Genomic DNA, 20,955 nt, shown 5'->3' with positions numbered 1-20,955 from the left:
AACAGGAGCTGTTCCAGAACAATCAAGGACTTGCCAGAAGCCCTTAAGGCAGGGAGGCTAATTAGGACACCTGGATCCAATTAAGAAACTGCTAGAATCAACTAAGACAGGCAGGCTAATCAGGGTACCTGGTTTAAAAAGGACCTCACTTCAGTCAGTGAGGGGTGCGCAAGGAGCTGAGAGTGAGAGGGTGTGCTGCTGGAGGAATGAGAAGTACAAATGCTATCTGGTATCAGGAGGAAGATCCTGTGGTGAGGGTAAATAAGGTGTTTGGTGGAGGCTATAGGGAAATAGCCCAGGGAGCTGGAGCTGTCACAAGACACACTGTACAGCTGTGATCCACAGGGCCCTAGGCTGGAACCTCGAGTAGATGGTGGACCTGGGTTCCCCCCAACATCCTCCCCCCTATTGGATACAAGAGGAGTTGACCTGGACTGTGGGTCCCACTACAGGGGAAGGTCCCTGGCCTGTCCCTGAACCCACTTCGTAGATCAGCAGAGACTGCGTGGATTGTTCTCCTTCCTTTTCACCACGCTGGCCAGTGATGAGGTTAGCTGAGTGAACAGCAGGTTTGAACCACTAGCAAAAGTGGCCAAACTGAGGGCTGCCGTGAATCTCTGAGGAAAACAAATCTACCAATAAACGTAGGACCCACCAAGGCAAAGAAGGATCTTTATCACAGTAGTAATAATGTTATCATATAAAGATTGAAGACAAATAAGTCAAATAAACACATGCTCCAATAAAGTGATCTTTTCTAGTGTATACCCCTATCTATGAACAAGTGTAAGGAAATGAGAACAGATATATAGCTTTGCCTTTTCAGTAACAATACAATAACATGAGAACATTAAGGGCCAGGTTTTCAAAAGAGCTCAGTCGAATATCAAGTTGCATTGTGGCTTTGTTCTGAAATTAAACTGGCCCTGATTATTCCCAGTTTGCCAAGACAGTCAAGACCTTTCACAATAAAATGCTATGTATGAATTATGTTAAAGATATGTGACTTTGTTGTCAGTTTGATTAAATAAATGCAAAATCAATGAGGGTGCCCCATGTTCTCAACTGCTCATTGTGTCTTTGCTATGGAAGTTTCAAATGCATTTAAACACTTCTCTTTTATTTCATGTTTATTAAGTTAAAGATATCTGACTTTGCTGTCAAGGCAGTGCAATGAAAATGAGTTTGCTGTCATGGCCTAATCTGCTTCAACCAGACATTACAGAAATTTAAATATGTATATTATCCTTTCTTTTTTAATATGAAATGAAAAATCACATTTTTATTTCTTTCCAAATTGGTAGTATAAGAAAATAACTATGCTATAATATTCAAATAATACGATGTATAAACTAAAAATAACTCACCAGTAATCAGATGCATCAAGAAATAAGAGAGGGGCCAGGGGAGGGATCCAAAGCCCTCAACTTTTATTGCCAAACCAAATACTTACTCAAATCCATAAATACAGTTAACTATCTTGTTGGTTAAAACAATGTTAAGGATGAGTTATGGTTTAAATTCCAAAAGCTAGAAACTCAGGAAATTCAGTTAGTTTATAACTGAAAGGTTAACCTTTTTGACCTGAAAGATTAGCCAAAGTTCAAGACTCCAGGGACTGTTTCTGTTAGGAGAATAAACTGATAATGGAGTCAGGTATTTCTTTGATACAATCCTGTTTATTTACAAAGAATGTACAAAGTCCTGTTTCTCTGAACACAGAGGGAATCCAACAGAAAATAAAGCCTTTTCTCGCAGCTCCAAACTTCTTTCAGCTAGTACTCAGGCCAAACGCTTTTTCCTCAGGGCCTTGCTACCAGTTCTACCAGTCTGGTGCTCTTTTGTTGCCTTCTCTCTCAGCTTCTCTGTTTTTTCTATTCGTCCACTAACAGAAACCCAGAGAAACATGGCTCCATTAAGCAATGCCCTCCTCCCTCCAGTATTTGTTGTAACAGTCCTCAGGGAAACTCTTCAGGTTTGATTTGGGTGGTGCTCTGTTATTTCAGCTACCTACTTACATAATGGAGCTTAATTGCTTCTGTGTTCTTGAATGAAAGTGTTACACCCACCAGCTTCAACAGGTTTTAACCCAACTCATAACAGAACACTAAACCTGAGTTCTTCACTCCAACCAATTCCGACCTAAGGGTTGTAGACATTCTACAAATTATCACCATAAATATAAATCTGTCCTGTTAAATATACAATATATATACCCATACTATGTAATTTAGATCAGGATGCTATAACTACCTCTCATCTTTCCAGACAATATTAGGTATTATTGCTGCCTGTCTCCAATATCTACAAGGCAATGGGCAACCCTCAGATATCCACTCCAAACACATCACCACACTCATCCATTTTATCCTCAACCATAACAATTTTACATTCAGTAACAAACACTTTGCCCAACCATGGGAACAGCCACAGATACTAAGATGGCTCCCCAGTAGTCTTTGTGAGCCTCCTTGAGGAGGAATATACCTGAGATACATCAATGATATTTTCATCCTCTGTACAAATTAATTCCATCATAGATTTCCACCACAGCTTCCACAACCACCTCAAACATAGCAAACTCTTTCTAGAACACTCCCACACCAGCATCAACTTTCTGCACACTACAATAAGTATTTACAATGAATTTGACAGGATATACAGGAAACTCAGAGATCACCATGCTTGCCTTCACAGACCCAATAACCCCAAACACACATATCTACAGCCAAGCACTCATATACCACAACATATGCTACTGGGAGAAAATCTGGGTTACACAATTTAACTTACTCATCTTCTCCAAACAAAGATACTGTACCAGAGAAGTAGATTGCATCAAGTAACAGCTGCCCAAATACCCTGAGAGAATCTGCTTCAATACAGAAAAACAAACAAAAAACCCTTCCAACCACACACCTCTTGTTGTCACCTATCACCCACACTGGAGTTCATACATGGTATAATTAAACAACTACAACCATATTCAATGGGGATCACATTCAGAAGTAAATCTTCCCTGAACACCCTCTTCTGACCTTCAAATAACCCTCTTTCACCCTGCCAAACTCATCATCAAAAGCTAGGTGCCTACAGCCCAGGACCCACCTACTCAAAGTGGTACAAGACCATGCAAAAACAACAAATGCAAAATTTGCATGCATTTTCCTCTGCTATGATGATCAATTTGCCCTACAATACAACTTTCAAGATCCCGGGGTGCTTATCACAACGTAGTGTACATTATACAAAGAACTAAATGCCCCAGTAACTATGTGGATGAAACCAGACAATTGCTACGCTCTTGAATGAACTCACAAAAATAAGACAAAAAACACCACATCACCCATGTGCAAACACTGTTCACAAAAGAATCACTCCATGTCTGACTTTTCAGTCCTCATCCTCAAAGGAAATCTGCACAGCCCTATTCAAAAGACAAGCCTGGGAGCTAAAATTCATAACTTTACCAGACACTAAAAATCATGGTCTCAATAAAGACACTGGATTTATGGCTTATTACAATAATCTGTAGCTCACTAACTCCCCTCTGCCTTTTTTTTTCTTTTTCTATGACTGTAGATTTTCTAACAGGCCACTTCACCTTGAATGGCTCTTATGGTATGTCTACACTGCAATTTAACTCCCACATCTGTCCTGTGTCAGCTGACTTGGGTTTACGAGGCTCACACTGTGGAGCTGTAAAATTGCAGTGTAGACATTTGGGCTTGGTCTGGGCACCAGCCGAGCCCTGAATATCTACACCTCAATTTTACAGCCTTGAAGCCTGAGCCAGCTGACACAGACCGCTGTGGGAGTTAAATTGCAGTGTAGACATACTCTTAAAATATGTGTTAAGCACCTATGTTACAACCTGTTCCACCTTGTATTTAGGTGTGACACACACTGAGTACCTTTCCCTGACCTGAAGAAGAGCCCTGTGTAACTCGAAAGCTTCTTTCTCACCAACATAAGTTGGTCCAATAAAAGATATCATCTTACCCATCTTACTTCTGCAATATTAGGTAGATTTAAAAACAAACAAAAAAACTCTTTTTTCTTTCTTTCCAATTTTCATTTGTAGCACAACTTAAAGTGAAAATCCAAAGTTCAAGGTGCCTTTTGTTATACTTTTAAAATACAATCACATAACAAAACAGCATCTTCTCCTTATCTTAAACCATAAAAGTAACCAGTTAACAATAAGCACAAACACAAACAATACCCTAGCCATTTACAAATGGCAGTCTTCATTATGTCATGCCTTCCTCAAGAGCCTGGACACACTGAGTACCCTGAAAGCCAACAGATTTGGGGTATTTTGGACAAATGGGAAGTGGGTGGGAGATTGAGATGAAGTTTTCTTCTGTATAATACACTGCCAATAGCTCCCTCCTGATGGGAGAGGTGCTCTCTACCAGGCAGGTTCCCAAGATATTTGGGGATTTATAGGGGAAAATCAGCCACTTAAACTCAAAATGGAAATAATATATAGTCAGGGCAGATCACAGCACAAAAGGTGTCATGAGCGCCAGACCACTAAATATCAGGCTGGCAGATACACTCTGCACCCGCTTCAGTTTCCAGATTGACTTAAGTTATAGGTGAGGGGTCAGCAACCTCTGGCACATGGCTCACCGGGGTAAGCACCCTGGTGGGCCAGGCCAGTTTGTTTATCTTGTGCGTCAGCAGGTTTGGTAGACCATGGCTCCCACTGCCTGCGGTTCACCGTCCCAGGCCAATGGGGGCAGTGGGAAGAGCCATGGGCCAAGGGATGTGCTGGCCGCAGCTTCTCGCTGCCCACATTGGCCTGGATCGGCAAACCATGGCTGGTGGGAACCATGATCAGCCGAACCTGCCGACATGGCAGATAAACAAACTGACTTGGCCCTCCACGGTGCTTACCCTAGCGAACCGCATGCGAGAGGTTTGCCGACCCCTGGTATAGGCTCTTGTAGCACTCATTACAGTAGTCTTGTGTGAAGTGTTTACGTTTGTCATATCTTAACATGGGGAAAAGAGAGAAATATTGTAAAAGTCTTGTCATTACAGAAATTTCAAAATTCTTAAAGAATGACCTAGCAAAAAGTCTGCTAATATGCAATAGCCAAAAAAGGAAAAGTTGGAGGATATCATTCTTAATAGTTCAAAGACAAATTATAAAGGTAATCATTCTGCTTTGTGGCATATAAACTTATTTTTGTGTGTCTGCTATTTTTTTCATCAAATTATCAACTCTTCATAGTCAGCTAAGAGGGACTTATTCAAAACATCCTCATCAGAACACACATCTTCATTTTGAAGAGCTTCCTTTTGGCCTAATTGTGTTAATGGGAAGAAAGGGGTAACATAGTAGTGCAAAATGAAAAAAAGTTTCTGTTTTTCATTCAAAAGTGAGGCTTGAAAACCTAATGACAAGAACTCAGGCTGCTATGCCAATAATTATTGCTCTGTGTTTTCGAGTGGTTGTATTAATATTGGAGGAGGGGACCTTTTTTTGTTTAAAAATGATGATATCATTCTCTCCAGACTGCATTTGTGTTTCTGACCCTATTGCAATGCTGTATTTACTTGACTATTTTAGTTGAGATAGCAGAAGCAGACTGTGATATAAATGGAGAAGATTTGGAATGGAGAAGATCTAACCAGTCTGTGTGTCTGTAGGGGGGATGAAATCCCATTTGGTAAGAGTTCAACAACCAGGAAAAAATATTTCAAATAACTTTACAGCCAAACAGTCTGAATACCTAATATTCTTCTCAGAAGACCTTTTTAAAATCATAATTTTAATTTTTCACTCCACGTGAGCATCATATTTTATTGACACTCCTCTACAGATTTTTTTTTACTCTGATGAAGAACAGATGCAAAACTACCTTTTTCTATTAGATCTTTCTTTCAGCAGTTGCTTTTTGTTCTAATCTAAGATTTGTGATAAAGCCTGATCCAACTTTGATTCAAATGGATCAAATTTAGATTTATGGTTTGAATAGCTCTGAATTATATCCAGTGCAGCAGTTCTCAAACTGTGGGTTGAGACCCCAAAGTGGGTCACAACCCCATTTTAATAGGATCACCAGGGCAGGGAACAGGTTACAGGCTTCCCATCTGGGCTTCAGCTTTGGACTCACCCTGCCTGGGGCAGTAGCTTTGGTGTGGCGGGACTCGGGGATCAGGTTTTGGTCACCCTCCTGGGGTCATGTAGTAATTTCTGTTGTCAAAAGGGGGTCATAGTGCAATGAAGTTTGAGAACCCCTGATCCAGTGAAACTTTGAGTTTGTTTAGAAGTCAGTTTCTTGATAACTGGCCCATCTCAAAAGCTGTATTTGTTACCAGAGATCACAGAGGGGATTGCAAGAAGGGGGAAAAAACACTATTCCTTGCATCACTAATCCCTTTTTGTGTCCGAGTAAATTCAGCTAATTTACTTAGAATTCGTCTATAGTTTTGACCAGAGTTTCTCAAACAGGGGTCGCCACTTCTGTAGGGAAAGCCCCTTGCAGGCCAGGCCAGTGTGTTTACCTGCCCCGTCCACAGGTCTGTCCGATCGCGGCTCCCACTGGCCACGGATTGCTTCTCTGGGCCGATGGGAGTTGCTGGAAATGGTGTCCAGTAAGTTCCTCGGCCCGCACTGCTTCCAGCAGCTCCCATTGGCCCAGAGCAGTGATCTGTGGCCAGTAGGAGCCGTGATCGGCCAGACCTCTGGACGGGGCAAGTAAACACACCAGCCCGGCCTGCCAGGGGCTTTCTCTGCAGAAGGAGCGACCTCTGGTTGAGAAACCCTGGTTTTGACTGTCTAGCTTCTTGTAGGAAACATAAGAAGGGGAGGAGTAAGAAGCAACCTTAAAATGCAATAATACAAATGTTATAAGGCCCAGTTCCATTAATGGGCTTTGGATCAGACATGCAGAACTAAGGATTTAAAATGGGATTTGTGAACCCAGTTAAAGTGCCCAATTCCCATTTATAGTCAAGTGAGTTGGACAACTTGGACTAAAAAAATAAATGAGATGTACCAAGAAATCTCCTCTTGAGCATAATCCAGAAAAAGGAGGATAATCAGAATACACTGTGAACTTAATTTACAATCAGTGATGAAAAACAACTGGAGAAACAGAATCAAAAATGCGGGGACGGGAGGGGAGAGGGAAAGTCTAGCCCCCAAATCCTAAAATCTCTTCCAAATCCTCAAAAAATAAAACCATTGAAACACCACTATTATGTCACTATATTAAAAGAAAAAGGGATGGAGGAAATGGTTTTAACTTACTTCATTTGAGGTATTTTTTGGGAAGTAAATGTTGTCCTATTGAAAACTTAACTACTTTATTAATGTTCAAACCACTCTTTAAATTAAAGTAAATTCCAAACATCCCCAGAAACATAACAACTTTGAAATTTTCCCCTTCCTTCCCATATATTCTGATCTTGAATTTCCTTCATGTGAAGCTATATTCTCAGACGCCCAAATGGTAATTCTCAGATGCCCATGGTAATAGACAAGATGACATATTCCTGCTTGAGCATGATTTTTTTCTTGTCATAATTTTTAAGACACTTAAACACCATAGCTTCACTCTGCTTTGTAATTAGCTGCAATGTGCAGTAGTTTTTAGTCTTTTGTATTAGATTGCTGTATTCTTCTTAAAAGGCAGAGAACAGTCTTTTGAAATATTCCCTGCCATCCAATTAGTACAGCAACAGAAAAGCAGTTCCACAAGTCTCTTTGGCACCTCTTGGCTAATGCACTTATATTCCTTGGCATTTTTCCATAACAGATTATTTCCTAATGCAATTAAGGCAAGTAATCTACTCACAACCATTTTCTTGAAAAATAAAGAAAAATATGCTTAATTAATTGGTTTTCTAGAAACAAATGGAAAAAACACAGTTCTGCAACTTATCAAATTTGCTAGAGAATTATATTCAAACAGAGGGAAAAAAAGAATTAATTTATTTTGGCTTAATTTCTATTTGTTGTCACATTTCAGGCTACGATAACAACAGACTACATTGTGCTATTGTTTTTTTAAGAAGAACACTCAATTGAAATCAGTGGGATGTTCTGCGAATAAATCAGTGGCATGATATGACCTACTATCCTGTACTTTTACAGCACTTTGTATCTAAGGATCTAAGAGACCCTTTCAAACATGAATACGTTTAACTTCATACTGCCTCTGTCAGCAGGAGGATATCAATTTGTAAATAGGCAACCACATTAAAATGTAGAGAAGGCCTTATAATGTATATTCTCTCTTCATTTCCCTGCATCAACACTCCAGTTCTTCAAACCCATTCACTCCTAATACAATATCCATTCCTCCCTGTTCTGCAAATCTGCAGCCACTCGCTTTCACATCCAGGGCCCAATATGAGCTGGCAGCAGGAAACATATGCTCTTTGCTTTTGTAATGGATAGCAAAAGGGTTCAACCCTGAATTTCTTTTCCCTATGGAGGGAGCAGAGACTCTGGGCTGTCATGGGAAAGAGCAGAACTAGGATTAGTACTCCCCCCCCCCGAGCATTCCTTAATTTGAAGGGAGGGGAAAGACAAACCCGTGAGTTTTCTTTTTTCACCTATGGAGAGAGGCAGTGCCTGGAGGAGAAGTTGACCTAATGGTAGAATGGGAAAAAGTTGTCTGTTTTTCTATTTTTTTGTCATACTCTCAGCACTGGTCAAAGGTTTGTACTAAGACAAGAACAAGCAAAGTAGCTATACTGAAAGAAGGATAGGAAACATTTGACATGGGTTTAATTAGGCAGAAACTTTATTATTAGATGTCTGGGACTACCTGACAGATAAAAGTGTACAGTGCAAATAACCCCGTGTTTATTTCATAATTACCCAAGGGATTTTTACCAGCTCCCCCTCTTTTTCCATTCAGTCCCTCCAGCAAATCCATGGCTGGGACCTTACTATCCACCCCCCTCGTAGGAAGGTTATGGTGGGCTATAAGAATGGGGGTTGGCATACTGCTGTACCAATCATAGGAGTCCCCAATTGCCCCCCATTCATTCTTTTAATGAACAACTCTTTCTAAGTCATTTTCCAAGCCATTTATCTGCTCACTGTATACCTTTCCTATGCAGTACCTGCACTAGACATAGAATCATAGAATATCAGGGTTGAAAGGGACCTCAGAAGGTCATCTAGTCCAACGCCCTGCTCAAAGCAGGACGAATCCCCAACTAAACCATCCCAGACAGGGCTTTGTCAAGCCTGATCTTAAAAAACCCTAAGGAAGGAGATTCCACCACCTTCCTAGGTAACCCATTCCAGTGCTTCACCACTCTACGAGTGAAAAAGTTTTTCCTAATATCCGACCTAAACCTCCCCCACTGCAACTTGAGACCATTAGTCCTTGTTCTGTCATCTGCTACATGGACGTTGATCCTCCTTTTTGAACCCTCTTCAGGTTGAAGCAGCTATCAATCCCTTCTTCTTCTTTCTGCGACTACAACTATTCCAGTTCCAGCTTCCTCATAGTCATGGGCTCAGCTCCTCTCTTTTTTGTTGCCTCCGGCGACTCTTCTTTTCCACTCCTTCTTCTTGTGTGGGCCAATAACGACACAGTACTCCAGATGAGGCCTCACAATGTCGGATAGAGGGAATTATCGTCCTCAATGCTGTCAGATCCTCTACTTATACGCCCAATGCCTTATTTCTTTTTGGCAAAAGGGCCACTTTGTCTCATTCCGCTTTATCCACGTTAACCCTAGGTCTTTTCTGCAGAACTGCTTCCTAGCCATTCGGTCCCTAGTCTGTAACAGTGAATGGGATTCTTCCCTCCTAAGTGCAGGACTCTGCATTGTTCTTGTTGAACCTCATTAGATTTCTTTTGGCCCAATCTTCTAATTTGTCTAGGTCCCTCTGTATCCTATCCCTAGGTTGACCAGATAACAAGTGTGAAAAATCGGGACAGGAGGTGGGGGGTAATCGGATGACAGCCCAGAGTCTCTGCTCCCTCCATATTAAAAAAAAGCCCCAAATATCGGGACTGTCTCTGTAAAATTGGGACATCTGGTCACCCTAACTATCCCTACTCTCCAGCATATCGACCACTCCTCCCAGTTTAGTGTCATCTGCAAACTTGCTGAGAGTGCAGTCCACACTATCCTCCAGATCATTAACATCTGACATAAGGAGACACGAGCAATTAGTTTGGCTGCCTCCCCAACCCAGTCAAGTTCCCAAACATCTTTTACTGTCCTTCTCCTTTTATATTGCTCAAAACAAATGGGCTCCAAAGCTTTATAGGAGGACCCCATACTCTCTGAATAATTTGGTGCCCCAGGATGACCAAATTGCTGAGCCTTTTATGACCCAAAGGGATTTGGCGACTCCCCTGCTGGAACCTGGAACCTTGTCCACTCAGGTGGCACTCTACGGCTCTCAGCCATGAATGCAAGTCTGACAACACAGATCTGCATCAAGTCCTTTCTTGTCCTTGGCAGTAATTGAACTCCTTTACACATTCCCAAATAGTGTGCACCAACGTGTGCCACATCATGACAGTGACTGTTGATGGGCCCCTCGGCACACAGCAGTGGCATGAGCTGGTCTAATAATGTTTCTCCTTCCATGCCAATGCAACCTTACCCCATTGCTTGACCCCAGTTGCCCACCGTTAAGGCCACAAGGATGTCCACCTATGTGCATAAGAAAAACAGTTCTGTGCCCACAGATCCACACCACCACCTCCATGGTCAGTCTAGCAAAATCTGAAATGGAATCACAACATATTAGTGGCAATTGACCACCTAAAGTTGCTCACCGTATTGTATGATTTGAATGCCAATACCCAATTGTCAGAATTGCCTGTGCCCCAGTATCTAGCTGCACCACTGCTGTGCTGTTTGTAACATGTTCAAGATGAACTGGTTGGTTAAAACTAATCCATAAATCAAATGTTTTTGGTTCTGGTTCCTTGACTTGCTGAGTTAGTTCATGTGATTAGAAGGTTTAGCAGAAGCCACCTTGACTCATTTTGTTAAAGTGCATGGCTGACCCCTCCCACTTTTTTTTAAAAAGTGCTTGTCCTGGGCTAGTATGAAAGAATAGGGAAAAATAAAGCTGCCTTTCTTCTACCCACCACCAAAGTTAAACCCAGGATTTTGTGAAGGCAGTGGCTACACCTGACAAAACACTGCTGGAGACAGCTTGTTCATCTACTTAAAACAAATAAAAGGAAGTTCTTCTTCACACAGCGCACAGTCAACTTGTGGAACTCCTTACCGGAGGAGGTTGTGAAGGCTGGGACTATAACAATGTTTAAAAGGGAACTGGATAAATTCATGGTGGCTAAGTCCATAAATGGCTATTAGCCAGGAAGGATAAAGAATGATGTCCCTAGCCTCTATTCACCAGAGGATGGAGATGGATGGCAGGAGCGAGATCACTTGGTCATTGCCTGTTACCTTCACTCCCTCTGGGGCACCTGGCATTGGCCACTATCAGTAGACAAATACTGAGCTAGATGGACCTTTGGTCTGACCTGGTACGGCCGTTCTTATGTTCTTATGTACTAAAGATGTCAGAAAAACATTGTCACTTCAAAAGAACATAACAGCATTATGAAAATAGTCCACTGGGCAATACACTAGGTGACATTAAACCAGTTATTGGAAAACAAAGGGAATGAAATAGATAACATGAGCTGCTAGTTCAAAAGTGCTGCTCTGTTTTGTCAGCTCTCTGACAGAAGGAGACCACCTTATTGAATAACCCAATTACAAACAGCTTTAGGTAACTGAAAACATCTTCCTTTTTACCCTCTACATATACTAGAACTGGTCAAAAATGGGCACTTCCATCCTATAGGAAATTCTGATATTTCAAAATTAGCTTTTTGTCCCAAATAAGGATGTAAAGCTGAAATATTAAAATGTTTAACGGAACAAAGTTTGTTGAACTGAAAGGCAACATTAATCTGTGTCCCTCTGAGTAGCTGCTGCTGCTTCCTGAGAATTGTAATCTGATTTTGGGGCCTTGCTTTTCTGTTGGAAACAGAAATTGCTGGAGTCTGGTATTTTCTTTGGTATAGTCTTATTTATTGACAAGGAATGTACAAAGTCCTGCTTCTCCAGATGCAAGAGGAACCAAGACTAAAAGGAGCAGTTTCTCAGGTTAGCTCTATACTGCAGAGTTAGGATGTCTTAAGTTATGTCAATGATCATGAACCAGTGTAATTACATTGTTTGTGCATGTTCACACAACACCCCTTGAGTCGGCAGAGCGCATCCACAGATGGTGCTCTAGCACTGAAAGAGAGAGCAGTGCACCGAGGATAGCTATCCCACTGTGCTACTCACCACCTTCTGCCACAAGGAGTTCTGGGAATGGATCGCAGTGCATGATGGTGGTGGGCTCCCTGTTCCATGATGCAGTTTTCTCCATCTCATCATTCCACGGACTTCCAATTCAGTTTCAAGCATTTTTTCAATTGTAAACCATCTCTGACTAAAAGCATAAATTCTGCATTTCTCTCCAGTCTTGTAATGAGTGTTATGAACACAACATGGTAGATCCTACAGTATTTCATGAGTTGCTAAATTGAAAACGTATCGTGGTGCCTGCCCTGTTGTGTGCCATGGAAAGAACATGTAGGGATAAAGTGAGGAAGGCTAAAAGTCGCGTAGAACTGGACCTTGCAAAGGGAATCAAAACCAATAGTAAAAGGTTCTACAGCCACATAAACAAGAAGAAAACAAAGAGAGAAGAAGTGGGGCCGCTATACACTGAGGATGGAACGGAGGTTAAGGATAACCCAGGCATGGCCCCAATATCTAAACAAGTTTTTGCCTCAGTCTTAATAAGACTAGTGAGGAGTTAGGATGATGGAGGGATGATAACGGGAATGTGGATATGGAGAGTGGATTTACCGCACGAGGTAGAGGCAACTTGAACAGCTTAATGGGACAAATCGGGAGGGCCCGGACAATCTCCATCCGAGGATATTAAAGGAACTGCGCGTGAAATTGCGAGCCCGTTAGCGAGATTTTAAGCAATCGGTAACTCGGGGTTTGTACCGTACGACTGGAGAATTGCTACGTAGTTCCTATCTTTAAGAAGGGAATAAAAGTGATCTGGGCCCAATTTTGAGGATTTCAATAACTCAGTCATGGGTTAGGGGTTGTTATAAATGTGTATGGGTAGGGTTTTGTGGCCTGCCTTGTGCAGGAGGTCAGACTAGATGATCATATTGGTCCCTTCTGACCTATGAGTCTATGAGTCTAATTCAAGATTGATGTTAGCATTCACAGGGCAGCTGCATATGGTGGACTGTAAATATTGGGATCAGGAAACAAGAACTAAGTGGTGGGATCACATTGTTATGCAGGTATGGGATGGTAAGCAGTGGCTGCAGATTTTTCGGATGCACAAAGCCACCTCCTGGAACTGTGTGTGGAGCTCGCCCCTGCCCTGTGGCTCAAGGACACCAAAATGAAAGCTGAATCAGTTTTGAGTTGGGATTGTGGTGAGGTTTGCGGTGATGCAAGTGTGCAGGGCCATTAATTGCCTCCTCCTACAAAGGACTGTGACTCTGGAAAATACGCGAGAAATAATGGATGGCATTGCAGTAATGGGATTCCCTAACAGTCGCGGGGTGATAGTTGGCACGCATATCCAATTTTTGGCATATCCAAGATCATTTTGTGACAAAGTACATCAACAGAAAGGGTTACTTCTTTATGGTATTGCTGGTGCTGGTAGATCACTGGTGTCATTTCAATGACATCAACACAGGCTGGTCAAAGAAGTTGAGGGATGCACACATCTTCAGGAACTCTGAAGCCTGTACAGAAAGCTGCAAGCAGGGACTTTATTTCCAGACCAGAAGATTCCAGTAGGGGATGTGAAAATGACCATAGTGATACCGGGAGACCCAACCTACCCTTTAGTCTCATGACTCATGAAACCTTATACCAGAAACCTTGACAGCAGCAAGCAGGCTCAGCAGGTGCAAAGTGACCATTGAATGTGCATTTGGCAGATTAAATGGAATCTGGTGCTGCTTTTCTAGCAGGTTAAACCTCAAAGAGGAATATATTCCCAGAATCATAGCAGCCTACTGTGTTCTACATAACATTTCTGAAACTAAGGGGGAAAGGTTTCCCCAGAGTGGAGCATTGACGTGGATCACCTGGTGGCTGATCTTGAGCAGCCAAATACCTGGCCTATTAAAGGGGCTCAATGGGAGGCTGTTCAAATCAGGGAGGTTTTGAAGCAGTATTTTGACAACGAGTCCTGGTAATATGTCTTTCGGTAATGCATTCAGACAGGCATTGTTTACCTCGTGCCTGGAATGAAACTTTCAATGATTGGTGCCTGAGCTTTAATTGTAGTCTGCAAATGTGCTCATTGCCAGTGTGTATGAATTTCTGCATCAATCACAGTGTGTAAGACATAAATAAAGAAAGATTCATTGTATTTGTAAGACTAAATTTTTATTAAACAGCAATACACAGATTTCAATTTCTTATAAGAGATATGACACTGAGAAACGCCCTCTCAAATGAGGCTATCACAGGTGAAGTTATTATGGCTGAAGCAGAGCTGGGACTTCTCATAGCGTAATCTCCACATAGTGCAAAAAGATCTAACAACTCAGGTGTGCTTCAAGCGGGAGAGTGCTTGTGGAGTGGAGCTGTCATGGTCAGCAGGAAAGGTGGGATGTAAGATCTCTACACCAAGCAAACAGGATGTGGAATTTCAAAAATTCCCAGGACTTTAAAAGACCTATCTACCTAGGTCCAGGGCAGCAGAGTTCAATTGAAGCAGTCAGGATAGGCATTGTGGGACACCTCCTGGAGGCCCTTTACAGCAACATAACCAAGTGTAGTGTCTACACTGACATGTTGTTGTGATAACCTTGCTGCAAAATGAATTACACCTCTTGTCAAAGTGGTTTTATTTTGTCGCCAAAGCAGGAGAGGATTTTTTTTAGTGGATGGATGTTGTAGTATGTTCTCCTCTACTGTTTGTTGATGAAAGCTGACTTTTATTGACAAAACTCTGTAATGTCGGAAAGCCCTGATTTTGTCGCGAAAAGCTTTGTCTCTCATTGAGATGGTTTTAATATGTTGGCGTAGAAGGAGAGTTAAATCAGCTGGAGGAGCATTGCAGTGCACACACTTCCACTGTTTTGTCGATGAAAGTTGCCTTTTCTCAGCAAAACTTAGTAGTGTAGAAAAAACTTTAGCTTACAGACTAAACCTCTTTAGTCTAAATCAACCCCAAAAAGCTCTTTCTAGGTTTTTCCAGGATTGCACTGTGCTCCCAGGCTGCTGCTAGTCTTTGTTTTTCACTTCTCCCTCACTCTCTCTGTTCTTCCTCGTCCCAAAACTAGACTTTTTTCCATGCACACACTGACTTGGTTGGAACAATGCCCAGTGGAACCTGCCAATGTGTTACAAGTTTCTGTGCAGACTCTGTTATGCCTTGTTTTAGTTGTAAGAGACAGTTAAGGGGCCACACCCATCTTAAATAAATGACTCATTCACACATCGTTTTCAGTCAGGATTTAACTCGGTCTATAACAAGATCTAATCCAGGTCATAACAATATATTCTGGTGATACTTTTTCTCTCTGTTATATGTATACCAAAAAAGCAGCCCTGGAATTCAGCTCTTTAAGTAGGGAGGGCCTGGTCTTGCAAAGATTTATACTTGTGGCTAGCTTCAGGCACATTGCGTACACAGTACATAAAGTTAACCATGTGATTTAGATTTTTGCAGAGCTGGGACCTACATACACTACATATACCAATCTTGAATGACTACTGTTATAGCTAAGTACTGTAAATCATAAATAGTCTAGTTCAATGTATTTGATCTGTTAGGGAAAATAATCTCATTGTGTACATTAAAAATCTTACAGGTACCCAAGAAAACCTAAATCATACTGCTGCTGTAAAGGGCATCTATTTGTTTCATTTCTTAATTACCTTTGACTGTAAACACTAAAATGGAGTTTGTGACATTATAATTGTCCCACCTTTCCTCTCATCTTGCTTTACAAGTATAATAATGTTTCTTACTCCACCCAATATTTTCTGTTCTTACTCCACCCATCTTCTATCCCCGTCCCAACCATGAATAGGATGCATACTTTCTATCAGAGTTTTAATAATGAGATATAACTTTCTGATGCATACAAACCTGTGGTGTCCCAACACAACCTTTTCTATATTCTAAACGTAGTCACTTCACTCCTCCCACTTAGAACAATAAATCACTCTTTTTTTTTGGATGCTATACTCTGTCACATCACTATTTTACATTTTGATGGCTTGAAACAAATTTGCTATTAACAATTACCATTATTTCTCCGTTTTAATTTGATTTGTCCAAAATTTGGGGAGAGTATTAAAAATTGGACAGTTAATTTTTTTTAGCACCAACGTCATATTTTTGGGTTCTGAAAGTATAGTCTGACAAAATAATTTGAGCCAACTAATGTAATCAATTGATATTTACATTTATGCCTACTTTAAGTTCCTATTTGAGAATTTTTATTGTGACAAAAGTATTGAAATTTTAGTGAACCAAAAAAACCTAGATTTTTTTAAAAATGGTCTTAAGTGTTGGTACTTTTCAATTGGTTACATATAATATTGAGATCAAGGGTAGTTTAGCCTGAAATAAAGATAGACTAAAGACTTAAGAAAAGTATTTAATATTTTAATTAGCACAAGGCTAGGTATTTTTATTTTCTCCTCTTTCCTAGAAATTCCACTAAGAATGAACTAAAAAAGCTAATCAAGCATTTTTAATTACTGCTTGATTAGACATGACAATGATTCAATGCATGATTTTTTTATATAAAAGATGTGTGGTCAGAGTTCCAAAAGTGCTCAGCAACCACCATTGAGAAGGTCTTATGCATAGTTAGTTGAACTTGTGTCCATGAGATGTCGCTAAAGCCAGGATCTCAGCAAAATTCACAAAAGGAGTTGGACATTTTATATGGATAAGAAAAATATCCAGAGATGTAACAGCTATCACTAACCAACATTTCAGAAGGGATATAAAACCTCATGCTTCAGGTTTTATGGAGATCATTAACTATAAGACTTCGGGATGAGGCCTAATGTGGGGATAGACTATTCCACATGTGCATGTTGTGGGGTTTTTATACCTTTCTCTGAAACATTCTGGTGCTGGTCACTATTAGAGACAGGATTCTGGACTGGATGAAACTCAGATATAGAAAAACATGGAAAGTAGGTTCACTCGGGGGGAGACCAGTGACCTGGAGATCTCTGGGGTGCTATGGGGGATGAGTTGTCTCATGGGAAACCTGTTCCACCCCTCAGGGTTCTGTGGGTTGGATGATGGGGATGCTCCTGACCTAAGTTCCCTCTAAGCTGTGCAGCCCCACAGCTGCCTATTAAGCCCCACGCCAGGGCTCAGGGCTGCTGTGGGGAGAGAAACCTGCTGTGGCTGGGGGAGAAGTGCCCCTTCCCGCAGGCCCCAGCATGGACCTGCAGCTGCCGGGGAGAGGAGCCCTTCCCTCACCCCAGCCATGCTGGAGTTGCCACAGCTGGGAAGAGATGCCTCTCCCCTGACACTGAGCTGCTGCAGCGAGAGGGCTGGAGGGAGTTCTCTCTCCCTACAACAGCTCCTTGGCAGCCTGTATCCAAAACCCCTCATCTCTGGCCCCATCACAGATTCGGCACCCCCCCATCCTCTGCCCCAGCCCTGAGCCCCCTTCCACATCCCACCTCCGTTATTCCCAGCCCCACCCAGAGCCTGCACCCTCATCCAGAGCCCACATCCCTCCAAACCCCAACCCTCTGCCCGAGTCCAGAGCCCTCTTCCACATGTCAAACCCCTCTGTCCCACCCCCACCACATGCATTTTGTTATGTGCACCAATATGAACGTGATGAGTCACACATCACCTCCATATTGGTGCACATAACAAAATTCATGCTGCACATGGGCATAAAGAAATAGAGGGAAAACTGCTCCTGACCAATGGGGGCCCTGCTGGGGATGGCCTAAAGTTGCCACTTACTGGGGACTTCAAGGATTATTTCTTTAGGGTGTGTGTAACCCCTTTGGGGTTTAGAGAGCATGGCCCATTTAAATATTTTTCCTGGGGGGGAAGTGCTGATTGTTCCAGAAGGATGAAGTGCTATTGATGGGAGGAGGGGGGCAGAGAGGGAGAGGGGAGAGCAACAGGGTGTGTCTGTCTGGATCGCCAGGCAGAAGGGCTGCAGCAAGCAGGCCTTCACAGAGTGAAGCAGCCAAGAACCTGCCTGAAGCCTGGGAAGGACAGAGCAGCCTATCGGTGACACCCCAGGACATGAGCCAGGAGGAGCACTGTGCCAGGGAGCTGGATCTAGCATTATTCTTGCCCAAAGCTGCATGGGTTTGTGAGTACCGGAGCTTGTGACTTTGCATTGGGAACAAGGAGAGAAGCTGTTAGCTAGTTATGTGGAGACATGGTCGCTCTGTGTGGCTTTGCAGAGAACGGCAGGAGAGGGCATTGGAGGGGTTCATTGACGAAAATCTACTGGTGCCGAAGATGACCAGGAGCACCCAAGACTCATCACTGGACGGAACTTTGCCCAGGACTCTTGAACTCTGTGTGCAGACACATTGCTCAGTGTCTGCCCTTTCAGATTGAGGTGCCACTGGGCCTGTGGCACCTTGAGTTGAATGCAGCTCTGCTTTACTACTTCCCCAATATCACCCCCCACATTGTTTCTCTCCTTTCATCCCTCTGTAAGAAAGTATTTCCCTATACTATATTCATTGTACTTTTCCGGTGTGTGTGTTCACTTTACGGGGTTTGAAACAGGTGCCCCTGGGTGGGAAGGGACTTTCCCTGCTTCATTTCTGCACACACCTTCTCTTGGCCAAAGCTGCCTGCATAGCCGACTCCATCTTGGCCACGAGGGCGCTAAAGTTACACTAGGCATATCAGAGACTGTGTTTTTCCTCGTTGTCAATTAACTTGTTTTTAGTCCAATTGTTAAAATTATTTTTAAGCCTTCTGTTTCACCACAGTAGCAAAAGTATGCTACCTTTCTCTTTGCCAAAAGGCAATTATCTAAGAGAAAACTAAATTCAGAATAATGGCCCTGATTTGTTACTGCGTTAATTCAGTTACATGCAGGTAATTCCATTGACTTTGAGTCTCACTGGTGTAAAAATGAAGTAACATAACAGTAAATCTTTCCTAATTTGTTTAGAAGTCAAGCATAATCTATAGAGGTGAAGAATAATCTTGAAATAATTAAATCCAAACCTTGGTATGAAAATGTACATATAACAAAGTGTGAAAATTGAAACAAAGTTCAATGGCCAAATTTCATACGCATGGGTAGCTGATGACCCAGCTGTCTGGGGATGCTAACCCCCAGCCCCTCCCCTTGTGCCTGAGCAGGGGCAGCTCCAGGCCTCAGAACGCCAAGCGCATGCTTGGGGAGGCGAGCCATGGGGGGTGCTCTGCTGGCGCCACGGGGGCGGCAGGCAGGCTGCCTTTGGCGGCTTGCCTGCAGGAGGTCCACTGGTCCCGCGGCTTCAGTGGACCTCCCGCAGGCAAGCCACCAAACGTAGCCTGCCTGACGTGCTTGGGGTGGCAAAATGCCTAGAGCCACCCCTGTGCCCGAGACCCTGTCCCTCCCCTTCTACCTCTCTCCTTTTCCTTCCCCACAGGAGCCCTAAGCACCCCCACCGTGGCCCTCCAGCCCCAGCCCCGGTGTGCCACAGCCTCAGTGCCTACAGCCTTTGGGATGTGCGGCTGCTGCACTCCCATCTCCGGGGCTCCGGGTATCTGGGAAATGTGGTCGCCGCACCCCCAGACCCAGTGCTCAGGTGGCCGGGCAGCATGGTTGCCATACTTCCAGCCCCGGGGCCCTGGGCGGCTCCCAGTCCCAGTGCTCATGTGGATAGCCCCGGAGTGTCGGGCAGGCAGTACGGTCCAGCACCAGCCACCCCGGGTCCTGCAGGAGGCAAGCTGGTCTGGGGGCAGGGTCATGGCAGGCTGTTCGGGGAGGCACAGCCTCCCCTTGCCTATGATACACGCTGCCCATGCTCAGTGTATCTTTCCTGGCTTGAGGGGGAAGGATGGAGAAGAGGCAAGAACACAGTTAGTCATTTTTGCTGTCCCCCCATCTACTTTTATCTGAATAACTGATGGCTGTCTTTGCAGGAGAAAAAAATGACTTCTATCTTCAAGGTTATATGTGTAATTGAAACTGAATCCTGTGACTAACCTGCTTGGTTGGGATCCAGTCACAAGGGGAAAAGAAAAGATTGCTGTGAATTGTAAGGACAAAAATGGTTTTCAAGTGCTACTCTTAAAAAAAAAAATCCCTTAAGTTAAAGTTTTAATACTGTATTCTGCAGCAGTATCTCCAGATTATGATCTGGTTGCACTTCTTGTGTTGAATTCTCTATCCTTTCCAAGATACATTTTGTTAATTTTAAGACTGTAAACCCTCTGATCCAATTTTTTGAGGAAATTGTCAGATCTGCCTTGCCTACTTTCTCAGGAAGCATATAAAGCCTGAAATCACTAACATCATTTTCCAACCCTTATTTGTCTTACCTTCCCTTTCCTTGCATGATCTCACAATTTTGGTTTGCAAAGATATCACAGTGCACTTTTCTCAAATCCCTACTCGCTCATCACATCTCGCTTCTATTATGTGACCCACAGTTTGTGAATTGTTAACAATAATTTAAACACACATGAAATGACTCCCTCCCAACATATTTCATTTTCTCAATTTCTGTCTTTTAGATTGCAATATCTAACTTATTTCTAAGATCTCATTTTCTTTATTTATTTTTACTGCTGGGAAATGCTGAATACATGGATTTGACTTTTGACTTGCTCTTTGAAATCTGTCTCCAGTCTCCAGTCATTATCATCCACTCTATCCTATATTGTATATTCTTAATCACTAATACTAATGTAGCCTCTTGTAGTCC

Source organism: Chelonoidis abingdonii, chromosome 1 (genome assembly GCF_003597395.2).
Source record: "Chelonoidis abingdonii isolate Lonesome George chromosome 1, CheloAbing_2.0, whole genome shotgun sequence".
Taxonomy (NCBI): Eukaryota; Metazoa; Chordata; order Testudines; family Testudinidae; genus Chelonoidis; species Chelonoidis abingdonii.
The sequence above is the reverse complement of the archived record's forward strand: the minus strand, read 5'-3'. Positions refer to the sequence as shown.